Genomic DNA, 8,399 nt, shown 5'->3' on the forward strand with positions numbered 1-8,399 from the left:
CTGCAAGACCAAGCTCTCCATCAGCCAAGGCCTCCCGTGGCCACAGCGGGCTGCCGTTCCTTCACCACCGAGCTACGCAGCGTCGCGTGGCCCGGGAAGTTCAAGCCAGATCTGCATCCTCATTACGACGGCACGGCCGACCCCGCGGAGTTCCTCCAGCTCTATGAGCTGGGCATCGAAGCTGCCAACGGAGACGAGAAGGTCATGGTGAACTGGTTTCCCATGGCGCTCAAGGATGGGGCCCGCACCTGGCTCCTGAATCTGCTCTAGGCACGATCTCCTCCTGGGACCAGATGCGCACCCGCTTCATCGCCAACTTCCAAGGTACTCGCGACCGGCCACCCGCCGTGAGTGACATGCGCCGCATCAAGCAACAACCCGGAGAGACCCTGCAAAAGTATATGCAGCGCTTCAACAACGCACGCCTCAAGATTCTGATGACGACATCAATACCATTGTTACACCCACAGCCCCTACTGTTACATATACTGGACCAATTACTAGAGCTCGTGCACGCCAATTAAATTACCAGGTACTTTCGTTTCTTGGTAATGATTCTAATGTTCATGAGATTATGATGCTGCCTAAATTGGATACATTTGTTTTGCTTACAAATGAAGGGCCTAGCTTGGAGAAGGATGAACATTGGAGCAAGAACACGCATGGAGTTGATGGCATGCACAAGGGGATCAAGAACGGAGTTACAAGTGATGATTTCAGGACATTGAAGCCGCCATAAGGAGTGCATGAAGCCTTGGACGAAATATACAAGATGCCACTTCATAATATTCGTCCATAGGCTATTCTAGGTGTTGCATCACCTTATTAATGGGCCAGGCCCATGTAATTTCGAAATACTTAAGTATAGGCTATTTTTAGAGTCCGTATGTGTGGGGAAACAAGAGTTAGGGTTGGTTTCGGACCTTTTGTTTAGATTAAAAGTTCGCCATAGCGGCAACTTCGCGTACTTCGTTTGTGTCCAACGACTAGACCAAGACATCACAGAACCCCACCTTGATCAATAAAGCTTTCATCTTATATTCGCAATATCCCGATTGCAATCTCAGTTTCTTGCTTGTTCTTCGTTTGCTCGCAGGAAACAGACCCTCGTGGTCAGGTTGATCGTGCTCCGGCGTGGTCAATAACCCTCGGAAGTTGGTTTAGCGATTGCTAAGGCGCAACGTCTCGCACGTTCATAGTCGGATCGTCAAGGTCGACTCCCATAGAAAAAGATAGCCACCATCTCATTGAAACATCGGGACACCTTAGCCTCTATCAGATTCCCAAGGTGAGCGAGGAGGCCATCATCTCAACCTTCTCCGACGGCGTGCACGACGTCAAGATGAAGGAGGAGCTGGCGATGCATGAAGACATGTGCACTTCCTTGGAGCTGTTCAACTTGGCGACCAAGTGCGCCAGGGCTGAGGAAGGGCGTCTTTCCCTCCTCGAGCTGCCTGCCGCAGACCCAGAAGAGAAGAAGCCCAAGGCCAAGGATGTGAAGCGCAAGGGGGCTACTGTGCTCGCGGCAGAACCAGACACCAAGCGGGGCAGAGATCAGCCCGAATCTTCCAAGGGCAGCCGGTACTGTGTGTACCACGACCTCCACACCCACAACACCAACGAAGATCAAGAGCTTCGAGCCGTGCGAGAAGGAAGGATCGGCCGTCGCCCCGACCGCGCTGCCGGGGGCTACGGTCAAGGAGGAGGAAGAAACGCAGGACGCAGGGAAGACTGCGGCCCACGCCAAGGGTGGCACGATCAACCTCGCGTGGATCGCTGGCGAGACCTGCCTCGCGAGGGAGACTGGAGGGATCAGCCTCGCGAGGATCACCCGCAAGGCAACGCAAGCCTCCCTCCGCTGCCGCCGCAGCCAAGGAGAAACGAGGATCGCCATCAGGACGAGGGGCTGGGGGCTTCCAGGAGCCCCGCGCGATCGCCTGTATCCTGGGCGAAGCTCAAGCCCCAGCCTGTCAGCGCATCTTCAAGCAGTTCGCCCGCGAAGTGAATGCAGTCCTCCCCAAGCTCGAAGCCACGCGCCCCCTCAGGTGGTCGACGTGCGCCATCACGTTCAGCTCAGCGGATCAGCTCAAGTGTGCGGCCACAGTGATAGAGGCAAAGGTGTCCCGTCTTTCGATGAGATGATGGATATCACTTTGGTGGCAGTCGACTTTGACGAACCGACTACGAACGTGCGAGGATGTCGCGCCTTAGCAATTGCTAAACCAACTCCGAGAGGTTATTGACCACGCCGGAGCACGACCAACCTGACCACGAGGGTCTGTTTCCTGCGAGCAAATAAAGAACAAGCAAGAAACTGAGATTGCAATCTGGATATTGCGAATATAAGATGAAAGCTTTATTGATCAAGGTGGGGTTCTGTGACGCCTTTGTCTGGTCGTTGAACACAAATGAAGTACGCGAAGTTGCAGCTATGGCGAACTTTTAATGTAAACAAAACCCGAAGTCTAAACGATGCCCTAAGGGCTGTATATATGGAGGAAGAGGGGGGGAATTTCGTGGCCCTTGGTGGAGGGGTCCGAAATCAACCCTATCTCTTGTTTCCCCACACATACGTACTCTAAAAATAGCCTATACTTATGTATTTCGAAATTACATGGGCCTGGCCCAATAATAAGGTGACGCAGAACCTAAAATAGCCTCGGGACGAAATTTATGAAGTGGCATCTTGTATATTTCGTCCAAGGCTTCATGCACCCATTATGGTGGCTTCAAAGACCTGAAATCATCACTTGTAACTCCGTTCTTGTTCCCCTTGCGCATGCCATCATCTCCATGCTTGTTCTTGCTCCAATGTTCATCCTTCTCCAAGCTAGGCCCTTCATTTGTAAGCAAAACAAATGTATCCAATTTAGGCAGCATCATATTCTCATGAACATTAGAATCATTACCAAGAAACGAAAGTACCTGGTAATTTAGTTGGCGTGCACGAGCTCTAGTAATTGGTCCAGTATGTATAGCAGCAGGGGCTGTGGGTGTAACAATTGTATTGATGTCCTCATCATCCTCCCCTTCTTGAAATGAAGTCGTCCTCGATAGAAGTTCATCTTCCTCACCCAAATAAGGCATCAAATCTGCAATGTTAAAAGTGGGACTAACCCCAAAATCTGCAGGCAGCTCAAGTTTATATGCATTATCATTTATTTTCTCTAACACCTTAAAGGGACCATCAGCACGTGGCATTAACCTTGATTTGCGCAAATCAGGAAATCTATCCTTACGCAAATGTAACCAAACAAGATCTCCAGGTGCAAACACAACATGTTTTCTACCCTTATCTCCAGCAAGTTTATATTTAGCATTCATACGCTCAATGTTTTCCTTAGTTAACTCATGCATTTTTAAAATCAATTCAGCACGTTGTTTAGCATCAAAATTAACCTTCTCCGAAGATGGAAGAGGCAACAAATCAATAGGTGCACGAGGTAGGAAACCATACACAACTTCAAAAGGGCACATCTTAGTAGTAGAATGCAATGAACGATTATAAGCAAATTCAATATGAGGCAAGCATTCCTCCCACATTTTCTTATTATTCTTCAAAACAGCCCTAAGCATAGTAGACAACGTTCTATTGACTACTTCAGTTTGTCCATCAGTTTGGGGGTGACAAGTAGTACTAAAAAGCAGTTTAGTCCCCAACTTAGCCCATAAACATCTCCAAAAGTGGCTAAGAAATTTAGTATCACGATCTGAAACAATAGTATTTGGCATACCATGCAAGCGAATAATTTCACGAAAGAACAAATCGGCAACATTAACAGCATCATCGCTTTTATGACATGGTATAAAGTGTGCCATTTTCGAGAATCTATCCACGACAACAAATATGCTATCCCTCCCCTTCTTTGTTCGAGGTAAACCTAAAACAAAGTCCATAGATATATCCTCCCAAGGAACACTAGGTACAGGCAAAGGCATATATAAACCATGAGGATTGAGTCGTGACTTAGCTTTTTGACATGTAGTGCAGCGAGCAACAAAACGCTCAACATCCCGTCTCATCTTTGGCCAAAAGAAATGTGTAGCAAGTACGTCCTCCATCTTCTTCACGCCAAAGTGTCCCATTAATCCGCCTCCATGCGCCTCCTGCAACAACAAAAGACGAACGGAGCTAGCTGGAATGCATAGCTTGTTAGCACGAAACACAAATCCATCGTTAACGACGAACTTGTTCCACATTCTTCCTTCTTTACAATTATGCATTACATCTTTAAAATCAGCATCATGCACATATTGATATTTGATGGTCTCCAAACCAAATATTTTGAAGTCAAGTTGTGAAAGCATAGTATAGCGGCGAGACAATGCATCAGCAATAACATTTTCTTTTCCCTTCTTGTGTTTAATGACATAAGGAAAAGTCTCAATGAATTCAACCCATTTAGCATGTCTACGATTCAGTTTAGCTTGACTTTTAATATGTTTCAAAGATTCATGATCAGAATGTATAACAAATTCTTTGGGCCATAAATAATGTTGCCATGTTTCTAAAGTCCGAACAAGAGCATATAATTCTTTATCATAAGTAGAATAATTCAGACTAGGCCCACTCAATTTTTCAGAAAAGTATGCAACAGGTTTGCCATCTTGTAATAACACACCGCCTAATCCAATTCCACTAGCATCACATTCAAGCTCAAAAGTCTTATTAAAATCAGGAAGTTGGAGTAAAGGAGCATGTGTCAACTTATCTTTCAATACCGAGAAGGCTTCTTCCTGTGCGGTACCCCAAAGAAAAGGCACATCTTTCTTTGTAAGCTCATTGAGAGGTGCAGCAATGGTGCTGAAATCTCTCACAAAACGCCTATAGAATCCAGCGAGGCCAAGAAAACTCCTCACTTGTGTGACCGTTTTGGGCTGCGGCCAACTCTCAATAGCTTCAATCTTGGCTTTACAACTTCAATTCCCTGTGGAGTAACAACATAGCCAAGAAAAGATACTCGGTCGGTGCAAAAGGTGCACTTCCCAAGGTTACCAAACAAACGTGCATCACGTAGAGCAATAAAAACAGCACATAAATGTTCCAAATGTTCTTCCAAAGATCTGCTATAAATCAATATGTCATCAAAGTAAACTACCACAAATCGTCCAATGAAAGCACGTAAAACTTCGTTCATTAATCTCATGAAAGTACTAGGTGCATTAGTTAACCCAAAAGGCATGACTAACCACTCATATAATCCAAACTTAGTTTTAAATGCTGTTTTCCATTCATCTCCCAATTTCATACGAATTTGATGGTATCCACTATGCAAATCAACTTTGGAGAATATTGTAGAGCCACTCAATTCATCAAGCATATCATCGAGCCTAGGAATAGGATGACGATAATGAATAGTAATATTATTAATGCGTCTACAATCAACACACATAGGTGATGTACCATCCTTTTTCGGCACTAGAATAATAGGAACAACACAAGGACTAAGGGATTCGCGTATATAACCTTTGTCGAGAAGCTCTTGTACTTGACGCATAATCTCCTTCGTCTCCTCTGGATTGGTACGGTATGGTGCATGGTTTGGCAGTGAAGCACCGGGAATTAAGTCAATCTGATGCTCAATCCCTCGAATAGGCGGTAATCCCGGTGGCACGTCTTGTGGAAAGACGTCAGCGAACTCCTGCAAAATGTTAGTGACAGCAGGAGGCAAAGAGGAAGGCACGTCCTCGAATGAAAATAATGCCTCTTTGCACACAAAAGCATAGCAAACAGATTTGCTGAAATCTAGTTCATCAATATCAGATTTGGTGGCAAATAAACATGCACTTTTCAATTTAATTTCAGAAGCAACACTAGATGGTTTATTATTAGGCTTCATTTGTTGCTCAAATTCTTTTGCCACAATCTGATTTTCACTCTTATTCTTCTCCTGTTTTGCTTTATTAGCTCTATTAATATCATCTTTCAGAATGGAATCAGGAGTCATAGGAAGCAAAGTAATATTTTTATCCTTATGAACAAGAGTATAGTGATTGTTTCTACCATGGTGTACAGAGTTTTTATCAAATTGCCATGGTCTACCAAGTAATAAGGAACATGCTTGCATAGGTACCACATCACAATCAACATAATCAGCATATGTAGAGATACTAAAATGCACACGAACAGTACATGTTACCTTAACCTTGCCGCTATTGTTGAACCATTGGATGTAGTAAGGATGTGGATGTGGTCTTGTGGTGAGAGAAAGCTTCTCCACCATGTCCATGCTAGCCAAGTTGTTGCAGCTCCCTCCGTCTATTATGACGCGCACAGAACGTTCCTTCACAACTCCCTTGGTATGGAACAAATTGTGCCTCTGATTTTGCTCAGCTTGTGTGACCTGCACACTCAAAACACGTTGAGCAACTAAACATTCATACCTGTCAGCGTCTTCAGGAGCCATGTATTGCGTCTCATGATCAGAATCATCTCCACCATGTTCTTCACGTGTAATAAGAGCCAAAGTCTCCTCATCATAGTCACTAGCGGACTCATATCCACCATCTGCGGTAGCAATCATCACACGCGGAGATTTGCATTCTCTCGCATAATGAGCTCCTCCCTTACAATGATGACAAATAAGATCACTTGTGTGCCATGTTGATGCCATGGAAGAAGAAGAACTCTGTGCAGGCCCAGCAGGTGCGCTCTTGGCAGATAATGGTGGTTGTGCCTGTTTTCTTGTATCACGACTGGAGGAGGCACCTGATTGAGGTGCTGGTGCAGTTGAAGTAGAAGATGCACGCGGTGTCCATGATGAAGGTCGGCCTGCAGAAATGTTAGATCGCGCCAATGCTTTTCGATCCTGCACTTCACGTTTAGCTTTACAAGCAAGATGGAATAAACGAGTGATATTAGTATACTCCTTATAGTCTAGAATGGTCTGAATCTCTCTATTTAATCCACCCAGAAAACGTGCAAGCATAGCTTCATTCTCCTTAACAATACCACATCTAATCATGCCAGTTTGTAATTCCTGATAATATTCTTCTACAGAATTTTTCCCTTGTCTTAAACGCTGCAATTTTTGAAGCAATTCACGTTGATAATATGGTGGAACCCAACGCGTACGCATAGCAGTTTTCAAAGCAGCCCAAGTAGTTGGAATAGGATATAATCTACAATGTTCAGACCACCATACACATGCAAAACTAGTGAAAGCACAAACAGCAGCAGCAACCCGTCTCTCCTCGGGATATTGTAAACATGTAAAACGTTGTTCAGTTTCTAACTCCCAAGTAAGATATATATCAGGAACATATCTACCCTCAAATGGTGGAATATTCAATTTCAGTTTAGGAATATGCACATCATCTCGTACCTGAGGTGGTGGTGCAGGCCTACCATTACGAATATATACCTGAGGTCGACCTGCTGGTGGTGGTGCTGGTGGGTGCACGTAGTTCTAATTTTGATCAACCTCATCCTCATAATCGCCCGCATACTCATCATCCTCCTGGGTACCAGCAGCAGCAGTAGCACGAGCCAAAGAAGCATCAATAACAGGATCAGCAGCACCAGAGGTTTGGCCATCCTCAATAGGAACACGCTTCGCTCGTCCATGCTGATTCGGAAGGATGCGTTGTTGTTGGTGTTGCAGAGGTGCGATAGGTGCAGCCGGCGGTGGTGGTGGTAAACGCGCGAGCAATTCATTAAACTTGCTATCAAGCTTTGTTTCGAATGTCTTCTCCATGCCATCTATCTTCTCCATGGCCTCGTCAAATCTGTTTAGCACATCTTGCACCTGTCCACTCATCATTTGCTGAAATTTATCATGTAGCTGTTTGTTCGTCAGGTTCTCCCAATCAGTCTCATCGGCTTGTGATCCTACCATGGTTAGCAGCAAATAGAAACACACAAGAATATGATCCTACAGACTACTAAGAAGTGGTGGTGGTGTATCACAAACCCGTCAAGCAAAACTCAAATTCTTACTAGTTCTTACCCAGCAGTAGGCGGTGATCGGCAACCATTGTAGTCAAAACTCTCAAAGCTTGGATAGAGCGATTACCAGGGAGAGTCAAACGCACGACGTAGATGTATGTGGAGCTGGGAAGGCTTATAATATGGTAGCAAAAAGGGTCAGCAATAATCAATTCAGAGATGCAAAGTTGAATAAACGCTCAACGACGGTACTGTGCTGGTCCTAGGCTAGACCGTGCTAGAGACGCGAGCCTAGAACACTAACAAAATCACGGCACTGCACGTAAACAAGGAAAAAGCACACTCTGGAATTTTTTTTCGCTCTTTTTTCTTTGCGCTCTTTTTTTGCGCTGTTTTTTTGTGAAAAATCACTATAATGGCAAGTGTCTCAAAACTCTTCCTAGGTCAAACTGACAGCATGGGCACGAAATTTTTTTGACCAAATTTTTTTTTCGTTTTTTTCGACTGCCCG

This window comes from Triticum aestivum, chromosome 2A, assembly GCF_018294505.1.
Source record: "Triticum aestivum cultivar Chinese Spring chromosome 2A, IWGSC CS RefSeq v2.1, whole genome shotgun sequence".
In the NCBI taxonomy this organism is placed as follows: Eukaryota; Viridiplantae; Streptophyta; class Magnoliopsida; order Poales; family Poaceae; genus Triticum; species Triticum aestivum.